The following is a 22,752-nucleotide window of genomic DNA, read 5'->3' as shown; positions in this document are numbered from 1 at the left end:
CACGCAGCTTTTATACACTGGCTTTGCAGGAACCACTGGCATGATCTCTGAACAATCTGTCGGAGGAGGAAAGGGCTCCTCCAACCAGCAGCCAGCGTTTTAATTAAATACTGTGCATCCCGTCTATCTCAAGCAGCTGAAGAAATTGCTGTTGGCATAAAGGTACCAATGAACTTATGTTCTCTGGGGTTAATACGGCAAGGAACCTTCCTGGTGGTTTAAAAACAAAAAACAAAAAACAGAACTCCAAGCTACCCCCAATCATGTGATTATTATTTTTTAAGTTAAGAAGACTCTCTGAAGCAACAGTGCCGATCTGTGGAGCTCAACTCAGTATCACGTTGAAAGGGACATGCAGGTTGGAGAAATTATTTTGTTTATTAATTCAGGTTACATGTCCTGCCAGGCTGGCTGGAAGAGAAGGGAAAGAGAGGTGTAACTTTTAAGCACACACTGATTTGTTCTTATTACATAACAAAAGTCTATTTCTTTATCATGTTATCATTCAGTTAATAAAAATTAGCTACAATAACAGCATCAACTTAAAAACCCCTCAAAGTCCAGGGGATTTTCTTTCACAATGAACATGAATACTGTTCAGAAATACAAACAGTCAAAGGATAACTTTAGGTCTGAAAGAGAAACCTGGCAAGGGTAATTGAATAAGCCTGGGTCCCTTGACTGTGTCATGGTGAGGGCAGTCAACATGTCATAATTAGGTTTATTGAGGGCCATTCCAACAATCTGCTTCTATTCTTCCTGCCTTATTGTCCACAGCTAGGCAAATAGCCAAGGGACAAAAGGAATCAAGTGCTGACAAAACATGAAAGAGGAAAAAGATTTAGCTGCTTTTATCAAAGAAACTGAGAAGGACTTTGTGTAAATAAAATAAGTGGCTGGCCATCCTGCATTTAGGCAATGCCGTTTTCATTAGAATTAATTCTTGACATATTGGAAGAGTTCCAAGGGAAGGATTTCTACTTCTGACAAGTTTAATTTGTAAATTAAAAACAGTTGGTTAAACATGAGCCTCCATCAACAAAACTTAACCAAAGCCATACACAGCAAAGGGCTAAGCAGGTGAAAAAGAGAATTACTTTGAAAACAAAGTCTTCCCCAAAATTATGCAAATTCTTATTACTTCATAACAAATGTTTCCCATTGAAGCCTACAGCAGGATGTCTGCTCAGGGAGGTTTGTTTAGATCACATTTTCTTCCCCTTTAAGCCTCTTTAGTTGACATAACACTTATTCCTTGCTTGGGCACCATGCTGCTTCTTGGGAGAAGTGGCAGCAAGAACAGAAGAGGTAGACTGACATTTTAAAAGAAGTCAAGCTAATACCACTTTTGTAAGTCTCCAGATTTCAGCACAGCCTACTCTGCTTTTTCTTCAAGGTGAGAGAGTCTTCCAAGTGTGCTTTCAATGCCTAATGGGGATAAACAGTGGAGACTGCTATGCGGTATTTCCTAAACTATTAATAGTCATCATCAGCTCTCAGGTCCACATTGTCTGCCTAGAAGGTTGCATGCAAAACCGCAGCGCTGTTGGTTAAGACTTGGTGATGCAGAGAAAGTGGAAAACTTCGGGAGAGAGATATAGCTTGCATCTGGACAAGGCTTTAAGTCTAGAAAGCCCCTTGAATAAAACAGCTGTTGGTGAAGTTGCAATACCTTTCCTGTTGCATTTTTTCAGCTTGCAAATTAAGCTTCAGATAGGGGTCTTTTCCGTGAACCTGAATTTCAGAAGCTGCAAAAGAGTAGGTGGCTGGAAAAGAGAACTCTAGCGTGAACAGTTTGTCCCTTGGGGATACAAATTTTACTTGGGTACCAAGTGCCCCTTAGTTTTATTGAGAGTAACAGAGGCAATAAGAAACCTATGACTGGGGTAGCTTCAGTGACTAAGCTGTTTTGATTTAAAAACTTCACATTGCTTTACTTCACCTGACATATTAGAGACTTACATTACTCTATTCCTTGGCACTTGAGAGTGAAAAAAAATTTTTTTCTCATGTCAAAGAATTATTTAATTCCATCCAATAGTGGATATGAAAGAGTTAAAGCCCTGGAGGAATGCAAGACTTCATCGCGATCATCAGTACCCTTATCATCAGTATCAGTACCATGTTTGAATGGAGCCTCTCAATGGTTGTATTTGTATGACTGTAGCATCCTGAGGAAGTATTGAAATACATGATCCAAACAATTTTCCTGTGGCTCATGAAGCTGGATCTGCAGTGTCTTGAAGTTTATTCCACTTGTGGATTTTGGTTAAAAAAAACCCAAAAACCCACACAGTTGGACTGCTGATCTAGTTCTGCACCAGATATAACTGTGGTTTTTATGAAGGATTTTTTGTTGTTGTTGTTAAAAGATTTTGCTTTAGGTCCCAGTTCAATCTCTAGCTAGCTGAGTGATGAAGGGAAACTCAGTAGCCATTCCGAGTTGGATTCCTCTGAAGTGAGGTGCACAGTAAGATGCTTTGCTGTCTCCAAGGATTGTTGTGATGTGTTAGTGGCCCTGAATACATTTCAAGTTCTGAGCAAGTATAAAGAGTTACTTGTTTATAATCTACCCATCGCTTTTGTATTCAGTGAAACAAGATTTGGTGGTCCATTTGCCTTAATGTGCTTTCTTAGGGTACAGTTTAACAAGAATTAAGTGGGTCTTCCTGTGGTCAGTCCAGAATACCCTGAAATAATTCTATATCCAGGACATGTGGGACCTGGTTGCTAGGATGATTCCGCTTTATTGCAGAGCAGCACACTGGTATACATCTAGTGGAAAAGTGGTATGGGAGAAGCTGCTTTAAAGGCTTGGATTTGTGCAAAATAAGTCTTTTTGATTTCCATATTGTTCCAATGCCCGTTGGCTCATGTCACAAAATTGGAAGGCCCAGCAGGCCAGGAAGGAGTCTCTCTGGAAGGAGTTGGAGATTTATGCAGATTGGCTGCCTGTCTGACATTTATTTGCTGCCCTTTTCTCACTGTTTTGGCAACTCTGAACCAGATGGACAAGCCCATGGAAATGAAGGCCAGTGAAGAGAAGATGCTTTTGATTTCTTCAAAGATAAGGGAGAACACTTTCTTTCTCTCTTTCTTTTAACATAGCCGTGGCAATTTTTTTTTTTTGTGCACAGATCAAAACTGGCAAGTCACTTTTGGAGACTGATTGGAACATTTGAACAAGGACTTTCCTTGTTACGTCATTGAGAGTAACATAAACTCTGTTTACCAAGGCATCCACGGAAGAGAAATGTCCAGGCAGTGGTCCAAATGTTATGTCTACCAGAAGCCAGCCATGTACTTTGTAGCTGGGCACCAAGAATGTTGTCTGAGTTTCAGCTAGGATGATAATTCACCAGGACTGAAATCCTTCCTTAATCACCAAGCTCTCCAAAAGGCGAGTGATGATGAGGGGAAGCATAGCTTACTGTTTCACTCTGTAATCATTTATGATTTGAGCTGTATTTTACCTTACAGTGACCTCTGGTGCTGTTAGTGGATCATTCTAGACTTGCTGCTACAGTATTACAGGGGCTACCATGAAGACAATGGCCACTAAATGGTGATTTATCTGGGAGAGTTGGAAAATATGACCTTCATGCATAAAAAGATACACAGAGGTATTTTCCTATTTTAGATGCAAACGACAGTCTCTGTACTGAAAGTGTTCATGAAGAATCAATTATTTAAGCACAAATATTCACTTCGAAAGTTAATTATGTCTTGAGCACTGGGATATATTTTTGAAAGATACTGTTTCTTTCCTGCATTTTAAAGTCATATGCTTGTCCCTCTGTGTTACCCATGGTGCAAAATTTCAGACTGAAAATATTTCATCTCAGGCATGTGACTGAACCTCGTCCTTGGAATTTCAGTGTTGAAATATGGGATTAAAAATGGTGAATGGATTTGCTAATTAGGTGCAGCTTTTTTTTTTTTTAAGGGGGGCACGGGAGGGGGATGTGCAGCTCCTGATTTTTGTCTTATTATTTATTGTATGTTGTCGCTGTCTGTAGACTTTTTCTTTTATTTGTTTACTCTTGTTTGTTTGAACTAATCACTACTTAAGAAACAGTTCTCTCAGGACGGACAGCCTCCTCTTCCTGAAGCCTGTAGCTTGGTGACCGTTCAGGCATAAAAACGTGCTTATCTGCAAATGAATGGTAGCTCTTTGCTTCATTAAAGCCCCTTTCTCTTTTGGCACTCGCATTGTGACCCTTTGATATTAATTCAAAGGGCAATTAAAGAATGCGGCCCATCTTTGAAGTAAGGCATTCAGGGCAGGGCTAGGGATGAACCTGGGCCTCTGATGGACTGTGTGTATTCAACAGGCCTTTTCAAGACAGTTTGAAGTGAGTCAAAGAAAATGGGCAGGAGAAGGTCAAAGAGAAAAAAAGGGCTAAAGAAACAGTCTGTATTTGTCCGGAGTATTAGCCAAGCAAACTGCAAATAGCAACAAAATGAAACAGTTAATAGAGCAGCCAGACAGAGCCATGTCAATCACTTAACTTGAACAGCGTTAGGCGATCGAGCTCCGTCCACTGTGTTACCTAATTATCTTGGGAAAGGCAGTAACTGGAAGTAATGGTATTGTATTTCTTTCTGCTTACTGCCCAGAAAAGGTGATAAATACTCACTGCTCCATAATTATGCAACATATATACATAAAGGAGTAGGAGGGGGTGGGAGGAGGTGGAAGGGGGCTGCATGGGGGAGGAGGTCGCATTGAAGTTGTGTTCCTAGTCAAAGGACCAAATATGGCATAAATATGGCATTTTCAAACATTAGCATGCTGGAGAATCACTTAACTCGTTTCATCTGGAGCTGGCTGAAATATGCATGATTTCTCCTTTCACAACCCTTAAAGACAAACACGTTGAGCCATCCAAGAAAAGTTCTTTCGCGGAGAAAACAAAAAAAAACAAAAAAAAACTAACCAAAAAACTTAACCTGCAAAAGCTGTGCTCAAATAATATGAAGGATTGGGCTGAGCGTTCCTGCTGCTTCCGTGGAAACTGGGTGAAGCCGCCACCAGGACCCAGCTCTTCCCACCGCGCCTGGCTGTTGAGACACTTTCTTGCAAGAAAAGTCCTGAATAAGCCCTTAACCTTAGTAGACGGTCGAGGGGAGGAGGCAGGACTGGAGGACTGATTGGAGGCAGAATGAGTTTCTGTTCCTAGGGTTAGGAAGGATATTTTTGGATTCTACTTTTATGGGGTCATTGTAAAAAACAAAAGAAGAGCATCAACCACACGCTTCTTTGAATGGTGTGAGCAAACTGATTTTAGAAAGATTTCCAACTGCCTGAGGGGTGTCTGGGTGAGAGAGGGGGAAACCCCAAGCCCCCGTTGGAATGTCTGCAGATAGGTCGAACTGATCTCCGAATTGCAAAACGCGGCTGCCTTTTAAAGGGGCCGCTGAGGACTGTATTCGGATCCTTTGTAACAGGGGCTGTTGCGGATTGCTGTTTGATGTTGGCTTTGTGCATAATGGGTTTTGTTTGGAGGGACAGTAATAGATCTGAAGGGTCTGTTATGTAGCTTTTTGACCTATTGTTCCAGAATGTATCTATTAATATAAAAGTTTCTGCCTTTGTAAAAAGTCCATTACTGAACTAAGTACTCAATTGCTCGGCATTTTAACACACCAGTCCTGGCACTTGAAAACTGCCTTCTTAAAATCTGATTTGAAGGTCACCCAGGGTGAATTGTAAACAGAGCTAGGAAAACAAATTATATGGTCAGTTTTTTAATATATTAATAACTTCAGCTATTTAGTAGTGTCAACACATAGATTCTCTCTTGCCCTGTGTAATGCTACTTAGGATGGAACAATGTTTGGGGGCTTACGGGGCATTTCTACTTGGAAACAAAGTTCAAATGGAGAGCAGTAGCTGCTTAAGAAACTGGAATTCACTGAATTTACAAATTTCCTTAGGTGACCTGCTTGCAGATTCTTTACCCTCTAGCCCACCAGCAAAGCCAGAAGGGGAAACTCAGGCAATAGAAATAGAATAATCTAGGACATTTTCACCAATAAAAAACTGTGGAAACTTTTCCACTTAGAGAAATTTTTTTCAGACAGATTTTGAAAAATTGTTTTAGTTTTAAAATTACTCAATTTAAAGCTCAGTTTTATGTTTTTCAGGATGATTTAAAAAATCACGGTATCTGGAAATATTAGGAAATGTCCATCATCTTAGAATGCTAAAAACTGATATAACTTTCAGATCAAAATCAGCTCAAAGTGGGAAGAAAGACTGGGGACATCTTTGTTATTCTTTGTCTTTTTCCTAATCCTGGGTGATTTGTAGATTTTCACCAACTTTTACCCTTCTAGCCTCTTTTCCCCACACAAACCCCCAGTTTTGTTGCCAGAAGTGAAGGCTGGAGAATAGTGGTGAAGAAGAACAATTTGGGTTCCCTTTTGTCTCCTGTGTTAACCTTGCCACCCTTCCTGAACTCAGAATCCTGTGCAGTCTCTAGGAGACTGGTTCTGAAGACAAGATACATTAAAAATATATATATATATTTTTAATGGGAGGATAATCAATTTACAATATTGTGTTGGCTTCTGCCATACAACACTGTGAATCAGCCATAAGTGTACATATATCCCCTCCCTCTTGAACCTCCCCCCAAGCCCCTGCCCCATCCCACTCCTCTGAGTTGTCACAGAGCACTGGATTGAGCTCCCTGTGTTATTCAACAAGTTCCTATTAGCTATCTGTTTTACATATGGTAATATATACCTAGATGTCCATTGACAGATGAATGGATGGTACATATATACAGTGAGATATTAGCCATAAAAAGGAACACATTTGAGTCAGTTCAAGTGAGGTAGATGAGCCTAGAACCTGTTATACAGAATGAAGTAAGTCAGAAAAACAAATTTCATGTATTAAGGCATATATATGGAATCTAGAAAAATGGTACTGCTGAACCTGTTTACAGGGCAGGAATAGAAACATGGAGACAGACAGAGAACAGGCTTGACACAGCCAGATGGAAGGAGAGGGTGGGAGGAATTGAGAGAAGATACAGTTTATCATTTGCTCTTCTTACACCTGTGGAGAATTTGAACTGAAATGGATGAGTCTAGCTTACAGAGCATCAGTGGCAGATACTACACCTACAGCCCCTGCTACATTCAGGTTCAATGCCGATCCTTTCATAGGTCTGTAATGCAAAGAACTCCATTCTGTCATCCCCTCGGCTGCTTCCTAGAGATACATGAGGAATTCCTAGTATCTGTATGATCTTTCGGATCTCGTGGTTTTAATAATTTCCCCCAAATCAGAATTTATCCCTATCCTTGGATCAACAGTCAGTTCTCCAGGGGCCAGACAGGTAATGAGAAAGCAGCAATATAAATGTATTCCTATTTTCTGTCTAAGGATACAGAAGTGGGAGAGTAACACCGCTTGTAAAGGCAGAGCTGGGCTTGGACCAGCTCGTCCAGGTTTGTTGCAATCCAGAACTGCCACTGTGTAACTGGCTTGTGGCTTCTGGGAAGGCAGGTGACAATAAGAAAGTACTGAGAAGGGGGTCTGTTTTCAGGGAGCATGCCTAGCAACTCTGGCAGCTGGTAAGTCTATGAAGTCCGGCCAATAATAATATTTGCCTTACAAAATTGTGATAAAAATTATATGAGAAAAAAAATTATATGAGAGACTACACAGGGATACAAGTGCCCCTCGATAAGTGTCAAGTACTGTCTTTGTTCATCTTATTTGTGGGGCATGGCTCAGAGGTGAGTTCCCAGGAAGCAAATAAAGCTTCAAGTATAGGGCTTTTAGGTCCATGAGCCCCTGAGGGTGCTAGAGTCCTGGGTGGGGACAGGAAATCAGGATGACTTTTTGTGTAAAAATTCCTACTAAACTGCCTTGAGAGGTAAACACAACAGGTAACTCCAGTAATAACTTACTGTATTTTTTCTCCCATTCAAAATAAATATTCACTTTGTACCTGGCTTTTGTAGTTGTAAATTTATATTCTTAAGAAGGTCCTGCCAAACCTGGATCAGCTACTGGGTGTTGCCATACTATTGGGCTGGTCTTTGGAGAGATATCCTCTCCAGGCACCAGTGAGCCAGGTTATGGCGTGAGTGGGAAATGGTTACTTTACTGATGGGTTAGTGAAGAGTTTAATTTATTCAGAGGCATTAACTGAGAATTCTATCTGTTCCATCAGATTCTATGTACATGCACTAAGATGTCAAAACCACTGTCCTACTCTGGAATTATATGAAGTATAGTTAGCTTAATGTTTTAATTCCCAATATCCTGAGAGAGATGGAGGAAAAGTCTTGCTGTCGGTATGAAGACTCCATAGGAGGCTAACTCAAAACAACTGGGAAAGTATACAACCTAGGGAATTAGAAGTCATTTTAAAGCAAGAGTAACAGATCCTATATGAATAAGGAGATACCAGCACTTGTTCAGAAACCAATTCAGACTGTTTTATGAGAAATATACAACAATCAGCACCAACCAACTACACTTTAAAAGTCCAGGGCACCAAGGAAATGAGGAGAACCCTTCATCTGGACATCTCCAGGTTCAGAGATGCTTCCTGGAAGAGAAGATGTCAGAGCTGAGCATTAGAGGATGACCAGGAGTTGATCAGCACAAGAACTAGAGGAAAGGCGTTACAGGCAGAGGGAACAGCACTGTCTTAAAAGGCAAAATAAGCACCCCCTTTCATCTTTCCACTGTTGAAAGTGAACAAGTGATATCTGTAACACAACACCATTCTCAAAAGGCTAGATAGATTGCTTTCTCCCTACCCGCAGCTTTACTGAGATATAATTCACATATAACATGGTGTGAGTGTAAGATGTACAGTGTGTTGATTTGATACACTTGTATATTGCAAAGTGATTACCAGAACATACACTTGTAACTGCATGTTAGCTAATACCTGCATCATATCACATAATGAGTATTTCTTCTTTTGTGGTGAGAACATTGAAGATCTACTCTCTTAGCAAAGATGGGCTTGATAAAGGACAGAAATGGTCCTAACCTAACAGGTCCTAATGCTTCTGACCTAACAGAAGCAGAAGATATTAAGAAAAGGTGGCAAGAATACACAGAAGAACTGTACAAAAAAGATCTTCATGATCCAGATAATCACGATGGTGTGATCACTCACCTAGAGCCAGACATCCTGGAATGCGAAGTCAAGTGGGCCTTAGAAAGCATCACTACAAACAAAGCTAGTGGAGGTGATGGAATTCCAGTTGAGCTATTTCAAATCCTGAAAGATGATGCTGTGAAAGTGCTGCACTCAATATGCCAGCAAATTTGGAAAACTCAGCAGTGGCCACAGGACTGGAAAAGGTCAGTTTTCATTCCAATCCCAAAGAAAGGTAATGCCAAAGAATGCTCAAACTACCGCACAATTGCACTCATCTCACATGCTAGTAAAGTAATGCTCAAAATTCTCCAAGCCAGGCTTTAGCAATATGTGAAGCGTGAACTTCCAGATGTTTGAGCTGGTTTTAGAAAAGGCAGAGGAACCAGAGATCAAATTGCCAACATCTGCTGGATCATGGAAAAAGCAAGAGAGTTTCAGAAAACCATCTATTTCTGCTTTACTGACTATGCCAAAGCCTTTGACTGTGTGAATCACAATAAACTGTGGACAATTCTGAAAGAGATGGGAATAACAGAGCACCTGACCTGCCTCTTGAGAAACCTATATGCAAGTCAGGAAGCAACAGTTAGAACTGGACATGGAACAACAGACTGGTTCCAAATAGGAAAAGGAGTACATCAAGGCTGTATATTGTCACCCTGTTTATTTAACTTATATGCAGAGTACATCATGAGAAACGCTGGGCTGCAAGAAGCACAAGCTGGAATCAAGATTGCTGGGAGAAATATCAATCACCTCAGATATGCAGATGACACCACCCTTATGGCAGAAAGTGAAGAGGAACTCAAAAGCCTCTTAATGAAAGTGAAAGTGGAGAGTGAAAAAGTTGGCTTAAAGCTCAACATTCAGAAAACGAAGATCATGGCATCTGGTCCCATCACTTCATGGGAAATAGATGGGGAAACAGTAGAAACAGTGTCAGACTTTATTTTTTTGGACTCCAAAATCACTGCAGATGGTGACTACAGCCATGAAATTAAAAGACGCTTACTCCTTGGAAGGAAGTTATGACCAACCTAGATAGCATATTGAAAAGCAGAGATATTACCTTGCCAACAAAGGACCATCTAGTCAAGGCTATGGTTTTTCCAGTGGTCATGTATGGATGTGAGAGTTGGACTGTGAAGAAAGCTGAGTGCCGAAGAATTGATGCTTTTGAACTGTGGTGTTGGAGAAGACTCTTGAGAGTCCCTTGAACTGCAAGGAGATCCAACCAGTCCATTCTGAAGGAGATCAGTCCTGGGTGTTCATTGAAAGGACTGATGCTGAAGCTGAAATTCCACTACTTTGGCCACCTCATGCGAAGAGTTGACTCATTGGAAAAGACCCGGATGCTGGGAGGGATTGAGGGCAGGAGGAGAAGGGAACGACAGAGGATGAGATGCCTGGATAGCATCACCGACTCGATGGACGTGAGTTTGAGTGAACTCCGGGAGTTGGTGATGGACAGGGAGGCCTGGCGTGCTGCGATTCATGGGGTCGCAAAGAGTCGGACACGACTAAACTAGTGAACTGAACTATAATCACTGTGTTGGACATTAGGTTTCCAGAACTTATTTTTATAAATGGAAGTTTGTACCCTTTGACCAAGATCTCCCTTTTCTCCCCACATTACAGCCCTTGCTAACTACCATTTGGGTCTCTCTCTGTAAGTTTGTTTTTTTTTTTAGGTTCCACATGTAAAGGAGAGTTTGAACTTATCTTTCTCTACCTGACTTATTTCACTTGGCATGATGCTTTCAAGTGTCCATCCATATCAAAGTATGTCTCTTTAAAATTTATTGTTACGTGTTGTTTGAAAAGAAAATGGATTTCATATACTTTGGTTCTTTTTTTTTTAAACAGGACAAAAATTTTCTCACTCTAACTGACCACTTTGAGGAGCATTTTTTTTTAATGGAACCAAAAAATTCTCCCACTCTGAGTGACCACTTTGACGAGCATTTTTGGAAAGAACAGAGCCTGATGTACAGAAGTGAGGTCCTTGGGAATGTAACAGCCTAACTCAAACTCTTCCTTTACCCTTTGTTCAAGGAGGTGATCTGAGTTACAAATTCTATTTTTTCTAGATTTCTTCTTTTTGTGACTTAAAATTATATTTTGAAATGGTCATATGGTAAAATAGACTTTAGTTTTTTTTTTTGCGTTGAGGTGAAATTCATACAAACCATTTTAAAGTGAACAATTCTGTGGCATTTAGAACGTTCACAGTGTGATGCAACCACCAGGTCTGCCTAGTTGTAAAACATTTCATCACCCCGAAAAAGAGACCGTGTACCCAGTAAGTAGTTGCTCCCCATTTCCTTCATTCCCCAGCAACTACCAGTTTGTGTTCTGTCTCTGTAGATTTAAATATTCTGATTATTTAATGTAAACGGAATCATATGACCTTTTGTGTCTGTCTTCTGTCACTTAGCATCATGTTTCAGAGGTTCATTCACACTGTAGCGTGTGTCAGAACTTCATTCCTTTTTATGGCTGAATAATACTCCATTTGTATGCATAAACCACTGTTTATCTAATCATCCACTGGTGGGCCTTTGGGCTGTTTCCACCTTTTGGCTATTATGAATAGTACTCCTGTGAACTTGTATATACATATGTTTATTCTTTTTTAAAATCTTAACACATGTACATATTCATGTAATGACCGTCACAATCAGTATACAGTATGGTTCCATCCTCCTCCAAGATCCCTTCATGCTCTCCCCTTAAACGGACACCCCCGTCCCACTCCCAGCTCCTGGCAACCACTGGTATGTTTTCCAGTTTTGTCCTTTTAAGAATATCCTATAAATGGAATCATACAGTATTTAACTTTTTCAGACTGGTTTCCTTTACTCAGTATAGTTATTCTGAGATTCATCAAGCCATTGAATGTGTCAATATTTCATTTCTTTTTTAAAAATTGACATATTTATTTTATTTTAGTTTGGAATTAGTATTTAGTTTGAAGTATGTAGTTTATTTTATTTAGTTTGGAGTTGATTAACAGTGTTGTGTTAGTTTCAGGTATGTCGCTAAAGTGATTCAGTTATACATATGCATGTATGTATTTTTTTTTCAAATTTTTTCCTGTTTAGGTTATTACAGAATATTGAGCAGAGTTCCCTGTGCCATACAGTAGGTCTTTGTTGGTTATTTTTAATATAGCAGTGTGTACATGTCCATCCCAAATTCCCAATTTATCCTTCCCCTTTCCCCCCTAGTACTCATAAGTTTGTTCTCTGAGTCTGTGAATCTGTTTCTGTTTTGCAAATAAGTTCATTTATATCATTTTTATTTGCATATAAGCAATATCATATATTTGTCTTTCTCTTTCTCTGTCTCTGACTTACTTCACTTCCTATGGGTAATCGCCAGGTCCATCCATGGTGCTGCAATTGCATTATTTCATTCTTTTTACTGGCTGAGTAGTACCCCATTGTATATATGTACCACATCTTCTTTATCCATTCACCTGTCAATGGGCATTGAGGTTGCTTTCATGTCTTGGCTACTGCTGTAGCCAAGCACTGTAATGAACATGGGGGAGTATGTATCCTTTCAAACCATATTGAAGAATACTATCCTACTGACTGGTTGTGCTACAGTTTGTTTATTTATTTACCTGTTGAGGAACATTTAGATTCTGTCCAGTTTTTGTTCATTATAAATAGAACTGGCATACATGTTTGTGTAAAAGTTTTGTTCAAACACAGAATTTCATTTCTCTTGAGTAAATACCTAGGTGTGGGATTGGTAGGTTATATATTAAGTGTATGTTTAACTTTATAAGAAACTGCCAAACCATTTTCTACAATGGCTATACCATTCTGCATTCCACCAGCAATGGATAAGAGGTCTGGCTGCTCTGTGTTGGTGCTAGCCTTAATATTGTCAGTATTTAAAAATTTACCTGTTCTGAATAGATGTCTAGAGATATCTAATAATGGTTTAATTCACATTTCCCTAATGACTAATGATACTGAACACCTGTGAATGTGTTTATTTATCATCCATATATTCTCTCGAGTGAAATATCTGTTCAAGTGTTTTGCTCATTTTAAAATTATGTTGTTTTCTTATTGTTAAATTTTGAGAGTTCTTGTTATTCTGGATTCAACTCCTTTGTCAAATATTTGATTTGCTCTTGATCTTAGCTTGTTTGTTCATTCTTCCAACAGTGTCTTTTACAGAGCAGAATACTTTGATTTCAGTGAAGTCCAGTTTGTCGATTTAAAATTTTATGGTTGTGCTTTTTAGTATCATGTGTAAGAACCTTGTGCATAGCCCTGGTTATGAAGATTTTCTCCTATATATCAGATTTTGCATTTAGGTCTGTGGTCCATTTTCAGTTAATTTTTGCATGTGGTTTTATGTTTAGGGCAAAGGTTATTTGTTTTTGCATGCGGATGTCCAATTGTTTCAACACCATTTATTGAAAAGATTATTCTTTCTCTGTTGAATTGTGCTTGCACTTTTGTCAAAATCAACTGGTGGTGTTTGTGTGGGTCTCTTTCTGAACTCTCTATTCTGTTCCTTTGATTTATAAGCCAGTTCCTTTGCCAGTACCACAATGTCTTCATCACTATAGTTTTGTAGTAATTCTTTAAATTCAGTGATATGATTCCTCTAAACTTCTTTTTCAAAATAGCTTTTAGCTATTCTAATGATTTTCCACATACACTTTCACTATAGCTAATCTTATAGCTATGAAAATTCCTCCTGGGAGCAAATTAATTTTTTGAAAGGCATTTGTTTTGGTTTTGAATAGTTTTGGAAAGAAGAGAGTGAAAATAAAATAAGTCTGTTTTTATTTCACGCAAAATTAATGAAATTATCAGATTGCAGGTTTCATTCTATTACAAATTCTTCCTCTATGTAAAGTGCTCAGTTTTAGTGAAATGGTTGGCTGTAAGTCAGAGAAATTGAGCAGAGTCATGTCTACATGAGAGATAAACTTTGAAACACCACATATGTTTAACCTGCTTTTTAAATTGGTCACGCAACACTCAGAATCAGTTTCAGTCTCAAGGAAGGCATACGTAAAACATTTAATGTATGTTCATGAAGAACAGGTCAACCTGCCCTTGGCTTGTGTATCATTTATTTAATTTATACAGTTTTAGGCCTTTGGGTCCTTTCAAAACATTTGCAAATGTGCAGCATTATAGGGTTTCCAGGCAAGTCTTCGTCCCGTGAGTTAAAAACTACAACACCAAGAACTCAGGAAGGGAAGTAGAAGATAGGAAGTTTTGCTTTCTTTTTCTGGTTTGAAGGAAGAAAGAAATTCACCCCCTACCCCACTTTAGAAGAGGCTTCTTAGAAAGATGTCACAATCTTCTTGGCATCTTTTCCTTAGAGTCTAGAACTTCATTGCAAAATTCCAGAGAACTTTGACTGCCAGGTCCTTATGTTTTATACAGAATCATATGTATGCCAGGTATTAGTGTGTTTGTCCTATCCATTTTCTAACACTTAGAATAAAATGAACATTTAACACTTATAAAGTCAATGTGAGCATTATGAAAGTGAGCTTAAAATATAATTAAGGATTCAACACACTAATTCCTGGCATACAGGTTGAAGATTGGTTTTTTGAGGGATGCTGTTAAAATCAATTATCCTGAAACTCTTGGCAGCTCATTGTGTGCATACCAGGTCTGCCAAAATAGTTCAGTTTGTTGATCTAAATTTTGGAAGCTTTGGGTTAAAGTCTGCTTATTTCAAGTTACTCTTTAAAAACTGTATATTGAGATGAATATCCAAGGTTAAAGTTTATCAGTTAAGTAATTTTAGAAATTTTACATTGAGAAGTGAAGGATGTGGCTACTTGAGTTCATTCTAATCATACCAAGTCTAGGTGGCTCTTGCTAATGCTCTCTTACATTGAGAGCATCATTTTTAAATTTTGTGTTTCCAGAAATACTTTTTTCGTTCCTCAACCAAGACCTTATGGTGTTGAAACATAGCTACAGGTAAATGAACATTAGTTTTTCGATTTCTTAAAGACTAGATAGGCATGTAGTTCAGTGAAACTAACACCGTTCAGCAAATAATTATAATGCTTTATTTCTCTGCGGTTCCTTTACATGTAGTTTTTGTTTGCTACTTCATATTGTGACGTGCTGCAGAATGGTATGGCTTTCCCCACCTCAGAGATGAAAGTGAGCCTCAGAGAAGTGGTTGATCTGAAGTCATTGAGCTAGGAGTACGTAGCAGAATCAGCCTGAAAACCTCATTCTCCTGAGGCCATTTTACTTTTAGATAAAACAAATTCCTATCATATATCTGTGAGAAAAGGGAGAGAATGACTCCAGAATACTGCAGTTCGGATTCTATGGCAAAAGTTACTTTTGAGTTTTTCCATTAAAACTAAAAGGACAAAAATGCTGAATTCTGTAGCATCAGCTCTGGTTTTGAAGTATTTTAAAAAACATAGGCATTTGTATTTTTCTTTCTCTAAACACAATCAGTGTTACTTCCCAGTGGAATTTCTCTGTTTGGACTAGTAGTTATAAACCCTTGTATTTTGATATTCTTAATAGATGTTGATTGGTATAACGCTATGCCAGGTCTTTATATTTGATGTATCACATAGTACCTGCAAAGTGCTTATTTGTTTTGTACAATCTTTTGGTCTTAACCTTTTGATCTAGATATAAAACAGGCAGAAGCAATGTAATTCCTGCCTTTAATGTAATATGATGACAGGAATCAGGAATGTCCATTTTAGAATGCATCAGGAAGTGGGGACTGGGCTTATTCCACAACCATGTTGTGTTGGATACATTGTGTTGGTTCCTGCCCTGTGTGTGTGCTTGTGCACAAGTGTGAGTGTTCATTTAGAAACAGTAAGAATAGGTTCTTCCTTTCCCAATAAGCCATTCTTGGAAGGTAGATCTCAGCAGCTGTAGATGAGATAAAATATAGAATAAATTAGGTTTAGGAAAATTGAAAACTTTAATTTTTTTAAAAAGGAACCCATTGAGGGGCAAATCTGCAGGAAGAATTTTTCTCATTCTAGTTTCCTTGTTGAGGTTAGTTTAGTGGCTCACTTCACAGAATGCCTCAGGGTTTGAGATTTTTATAGTGTGTATAAAATCAGTGCCATGCACTCAATCCCAGATCTGACCCAAGAGAATAAGACCCAGGGGGAAAATATCTCAGCATTACCAATAAGAGAACTACTTTTTTTTTTTTTTTTTTAAGAACTGAATTGCAGATCCACACTTCAGAAAAATAGGGTTAGTACCCAGTAAAACTCAGATTAAAAAGAATCCTCCATCTGCCGCAAATATTCTCTAATTGCAAACAATATGCAAGGGTTAGGAATCAAGTCCAAAGGTTAAAGGTTCTTGCTGGCAAGTGAAAGAGGGAGGAAAGAGGTATATTGATGCATGTCAGTTTCCAGATTCTGGGGTCAAGCTATTGTGCCTAAAAGGAACAAGGCATCTTCAGAAAAAGTGTGATTATCAAACAACAGGTCAAAGTTTATCTCTAGGTCAATGAAAAGGGTGGGGGGAGGGTCATCATTCAGATTCTGAATATAAGCTTTGTATTTAAACTTGTGACAAGGTATTCAATATTTTGCAAAATTAACCTATTTGGTTTACTAAATGTCATTTAATAATGAAATCAGAAAAATTGTTCTCACTTATAATAAATATGAAGTAATGATAATAATAAAGCCTCACATACATTATATAATTTAATCCTCAAAAGAATGGTGTGACGTATATATTATTATTCCCACTTTGTAGATGAAATAATTGAAACACTTCTTCTAAGGTCATTTATGTTAAGAGTCACTCAGTTGTGTCCGACTCTTTGCGACCCCACGGACTGTAGCCTGCCGGGTTCCTCTGTCCATGGGATTCTCCAGGCAAGAATCCTGGAGTGGGTAACCATTCCCTTCTCCAGGGGATCTTCCCAACTCAGGGATCAAACCCAGGTTTCCTGCATTGCTGGCAGATTCTTTACTGTCTGAGCCACCAGGAAAGCCCCAAGGTCATAGGGGCATGTAAATATACTGTTCTTTCCGCCACTGTAGTTCTCCCCCCAAAACTGAATGGTGTGATATTGATTTAGTCCTAATTTGATTCATCATAAAATACAAATGTTCTTGAGCGCACTTGGTTTTAGGAGGGAAAATGTCTCTCAAATATTCCTCTTCCTTGAAGCGGTTCTTTTTTTCTTCTCATTTCCCCAGAAGGGTTTGCTGTCCATATCTGTCCAAAGCCCCTTTTGTCCTTTGCCTGGACATTGCCCGGCCAGTCCTGGTGGTGACTCTGAGCTGTACAGGGACACCGGCAGTGGCGGCGGCCGGCACCGGCAGCGGTGCAGGGAGGCCCCAAGGACACAAAAGCCTCTGGAGGCCCGGCCTCCCAACGCCTGCGCTGCTCGCAGATGCTAATGGCCCTTCGCTCCTCAGCAGCCCTTCTTGTTTAGTTTAGAAAAATATTTCAGGAAGGCATTTGGACCAGTGATTACAGGCAATCTGATTCAAAAAGATCAACCAAGACAGTTAGTTGATAATGATTATTTTTTTTCTTCACTAAAGGAAGGATGTTTTTGAACCAATGTCTGGGAAATAGTTTCCCAGTGGAAGCTGCTGAGAGCAGAAGTCTCCATAATTAGGGTGGTAAAACCTCCAATAGTAATTAAAACAATTCACAGACTAAGCTGGTTTTAATTTTTCTGGTAGCTGCAGAGGCAGAAAACAATTGTTCTAGCAAATTACTAATGCTTAAAACATAAAAGCCTATTATTAATTGGCTGTTTAGTTGTATAAGTAAAAAGTAAAGCGAAACAGTGTACACCTTGAATTACCATGACCTCATAGCATCAATAATAAGGCAGAGAGTGTGAGGAATTAGATATTATCTGAAGGTCTAAAAACGCTGAGCCCTTTAGTCAACAAACTTTTTGTGTTTCCTTGTTAAGAGAAAGCACATGTAGACAAATGAAGCAAAATATATATCTACATGGAAGTTTCTTCCCCCCCCCCCCCCCCATTTTGGTAGTTTTTCCTCACCAAAAAAACGAGCCTGTGTTATGGTGTACCTGTGTGTGACCATTCTGTGAATATTTTCTAGATTTAACCAATAGGCCGTACCTAATATTTAACTATCAGTAGTTATTTATACTGCTTCCAATTTACCTCATAAACAAAACTACCTCGCAATCGCAGAGTCCACTTCCCCCTTTCAGACTGAACTGAAGTTTAGACCTGTGTGGCCACATCTGTACCTTTCAAGGTGGAGTCCGTCTAGGGATCGTGCAGCATTTCACAATGGAGAGAGAACCAATCCATCAAATTCCATGCCTGTTTTCCGAGGTGGAGTCAAGTTACGTTCCCTGAAACAAGTTATCTCGTTGAAGCCCAACTTAAAGAGTTCCGTATTCATATTCGCTTTCTGATTTTTTAGGAAAAGGAAATTTAAAAGATAATTCGTTTAAACAGTGCCGTTGCATACAGTATTTAATTTTGTATTCATGAGAAAAATGAGACTTCCAGGCTACTAGAAAAGAAAAGTTAATTCCTTGCAGTAGAGAAATCAAAGCGCAGTTTCCGAGTCTCCCGGGCGGAGGGCCTGGAGGAGGTTAGGGGGTCTTTGTGCCCGGGGGATTGTCTCAGTGGGAGTGGAGGGGGAGCGGGAGAGATCAGGAAGTGCCTGCCTCGGTGCGAGCCCGAGGGATCAAGGAGGGACCGCAGGGGGTTCTGAGAAGGAGGATGGTATTAGCTGCGCGAGGAGGTCCTGCTCAGATCAAGGCATCTTCCAGGCAACGGTGAGCAAAGTCCTCGGGGGTTGGTTGAAGGGAAAGAATGGTTTTCTGTGAGCAGAGAAAAGTACTTCGTGGAAACTCCGAAAACACTTAAGAGCACTGCCTCCTGGAATGTGATTGATTCCAGCACACTCCTAATCCCAGAAGGAAAAAAAAAAAAAGCCCAGGAGCTCAGAGGCTTCCCAGGGCAGGATCAGGCTCAAACCATAGAGAAGAAGTTGCTCATTCTCAAGGTAGAATCTCACAGCCACCAGCAAAGAGTGCAACCGACTGGCCTTGTCATTGCTGCTCAAGGCTGGAACTTTCCTTAAGGGTACTTGTGCGCCTTGTGAGACCCCACACTCCTGATCAGCTCTCGGCAGAGTTCTAGGGAGCTCCTGTTGGGTGCTTTATGTGTAATTAGAAATTCCATCATCACAACACCATGCAAAATAGGAATTATTGCCCCTGTTTTACACTTGAATTCCCTGGGGCGGCGGCGGGGGAGGTTAAATAACTGCTGGCAGCCACACTGCTGGGAAAATGGCAGTTCCAGGATTTAACTCCATGTGTGCTTTACTCTGAAACCTAGCTCGGTGGTCCAACTTCACAGAAACTTAAGAATCATACATAGAGAACATGAGTTAATACTTTAAAAAAAATTCTCAGAACTTTGGTACGGTAAGTGCTAGATAAGTGTTAATATTATTATAATTGATTTCTGGGCTTCTTGCATAAGAGAATATTTCTGGGACCATCTTCAAGTGATTTTGATTTTGCATATGTGGAGTAGAGCTCAGAAATCATCATTTTTAACAAACATGTCAGGTGATTCTGATGCTTATATTGGTAGGTGACTTGCATGATGTCCCCATTTAATAACAGTGCTAAGACTTTATCTGGAGTAGGAAGAGGCAACCCACTCCAGTATTTTTGCCTGGAAAATTCCATGGATAGAGGAGCCTGGTGGGCCATAGTCCGTGGGGTTGCAGAGTCAGACACAACTGAGCGACTGAGCTTGAAGGCTTAATTACCTAATGGGGCCTCTCCAGCTAGGAGGTCCTCCTTCTGTCTTCCTTGACCATATTTAGGCAGGGCAGGTACTTCCTATCTCATAACCTCAAGAGTAGGTTCCTATCACACAAGCTAACTCATTTTCAGTATTAAAATCAGATCCCATGACTTACGTGTTTAAACACCACACATTCCCTCTTTCCTTAGTGAAATTTGTGAGTTTGACTATTGAACAAATCTCTAATTCTGTTAATGTTGCAACTTGCCCAACTGGCTAAATTGAGAATGCTGCTGCTGCTAAGTCGCTTCAGTCGTGTCTGACTCTGTGCGACCCCATAGACGGCAGCCCACCAGGCTCCCCTGTCCCTGGGATTCTCCAGGCAAGAACACTGGAGTGGGTTGCCATTTCCCTCTCCAATGCATGAAAGTGAAAAGTGAAAGTGAAGTCGCTTAGTCGTGTCTGACTCCTAGTGAACCCATGGACTACAGCCCACCAGGCTCCTCTGTCCATGGGATTTTCCAGGCAAGAGTACTGGAGTGCGGTGCCATCGCCTAGGAAGTCTGATAGTAAATCTTAAGTATATGATAAATGCATGTTGACATAAACTGAGATCTTTGACATGCATACACTGTAAAGTGACATGAAAATAATATGAAAAAAGATCTCAGAGATCTCCAAGTGGTCTCAGCCAGCCACAATACTTTCTTACATCCTAAATAAACATGGCCTTGATGGAGACATAAGTTTGAGGGCAGACCCTGAGATGGGTCTCAGAGATGCCTTCATGATAAAATAATACACTGAGACTATGGGAAACCCAGATTTCCAAAGGTCTTCTGAGACCATATATGTCTGAAGTATTGACAGTACTTATGGTGGGGCGATGTATGTCAGAAGAGACAAACATATTTCAGTACAACAAAATTGAAATGTAAGGTGAGAAAAGACTGACAAAATATAAAGTGAAAAAAGACCGTGACAGCTACTCCCCACACCACCACCCCCAACCGGGCAAATAATATACCCACCACACACAAAGTGGGATTAGGAGTCCAACTGTTATTTGGTAAAACATCTAACATGTCTGACTGAAAACTTAAAGTGAAACTCCAATAAAAAAATTTGCAATTGACATTTCCTGGAGGTTGGATGTCAGATTCTTAAAAATTTGATATTTGCTAAACTTTGAGCTTTGTTCTGTTCACTTTTCTGCATGTACTGCTTTGGATAGACCTGGACCTAGAGTAGGCACTAAATATTTGGTGAATAAATAAATGAGGAATTAGAGAAAAATTTTGTGATGAGGTTATTTAAAATTTCCGTCTCTTTTTACTGGAAAGGAAAACATATGTCCAAACGTGTGTATGGGTAGATTATGTCCTGTTGTCTGGACTCTTGTTATATCTTTGCCAACTTGTTTTATTGCTATTTCTGGTGGTGCGTCATTTAGGGTTATTTGTGTAAATAAGGCCTTGGTTAGCATTAAAATTTGGATCCTGAATCACAGCCTAGAATGTCTTTAGTGTTTGAGAAAGTTAGCACACTAATGTAAACCAGGATACATAGTTTATACTTGAAAATGATAACTTTTATTTGACATTTCTACAGTCCTCTACATTTTTCAAGGTTTATTCATACTTCTGTAAATCTGTTCTTTACAATCACCTGTGGACTTTTTATGACTCCTTAACAGATGGCATATCTAAGAATGATACAATTTAGGCAACCGTTTGTCCAACTGAAGGTCTGGGTTGAGAATACAATCCTAGAGGTAGAATACTAGTTCTTTTATGTTATTTTTAACTTCCTTGTTTACCAAATAAGTAGATTTGCTGCCTTGGTGGTGGCCACTTAGATAAAAAGGATGAGAGTGGTGTGTGGGGCATCAGGGCATAGGACTGGGGAGGCAGGGGACAAGTATGGTTCTAGCATTTCTGCAGGTGTAGCCAGTGGCTTGTGTCAGAGGTCACTGAGTTCATGGCACGGAGCTCCAAGACAATCTGAGGCTCTAAAGTCAAAGCCAAGGTGAACATTAAGCTAAAGTAACCATAGCAGCAAGACTTGAGATCACCTGGGAAACTGTTGTCCAAATTAAAAGAATTTCTCCGTTTTCTATCTCCTTGTAAATGGAGTAATAACTTTGGTTTTGGGTATAATTAATTCATGAATTAGGTTTGGCACTCAACTCTGTAAAGCTGAGTAACATCATATGGACCTGGGCTCTCATGGTAAAAAAAATCTGCTGCAACTCTGGCTTCATTCATGCCTGGAGACAGGGGAGTGACGGCAGTGGGAGACAGGATGAGGAGCCCTCCACCCACAGTGCAGAGCGAGTGGGACTTGAAGCATGCTATGGAAAAATGAGAGTGTGGGCTTTATGTTTTGCCTACCCCTGGGTAATGAGAGTGGTGGTGGGCTTGGATGGTAATAGGGGATGTGAAGAAGAAATTTGGCACAGAATTCATAAACATGAGCATCTGTATGAGAAAATTATTATATCAAACCTATTTCCACTCCATACTACTTAAGTAACTCTTTATGTGCCTCAGATTTTTCACCCATAAAGTCAAGAATAGTCTTAATTTGCAGATTAGATGAACAAAAGCAAGTAAAAATGTTCCACACAGTATTTGGAGCATAGTAAGTACTCATAAAATGTTGGCTTTCTTTTTATCTAATAAAGGATTGTATAGTGAATATTTTTGGTTCTGTGGACTACTGGTCTCTGTCACAACTACTCAGTTTACCTTTGTAGCATGTAGCCACGTGCTCTGTGCTAAGTCACTTCAGTCATGTCTAACTCTTTGTGACCCCACTGTA

General features: G+C 39.7%; 1 protein-coding gene and 1 long non-coding RNA gene across 2 annotated transcripts in view; both read left to right on the top strand.

The window, feature by feature from the left end:
- The window catches only part of PAX3 (paired box 3), a 100,251-nt gene that overhangs the window by 23,275 nt on the left and 54,224 nt on the right, over positions 1 to 22,752 (top strand). The gene's annotated exons all lie outside the window — the stretch shown is intronic.
- LOC123332187 lies at positions 1,010 to 4,270 on the top strand. The gene is made up of 2 exons (XR_006548963.1): positions 1,010 to 1,396; positions 3,138 to 4,270. It is a non-coding gene; the product is annotated as an uncharacterized LOC123332187 (long non-coding RNA).

Source organism: Bubalus bubalis, chromosome 2 (assembly GCF_019923935.1).
Source record: "Bubalus bubalis isolate 160015118507 breed Murrah chromosome 2, NDDB_SH_1, whole genome shotgun sequence".
NCBI lineage: Eukaryota > Metazoa > Chordata > Mammalia > Artiodactyla > Bovidae > Bubalus > Bubalus bubalis.
Note: the sequence above shows the minus strand (reverse complement) of the source record. Positions and strands in the feature narration are given on the sequence as shown.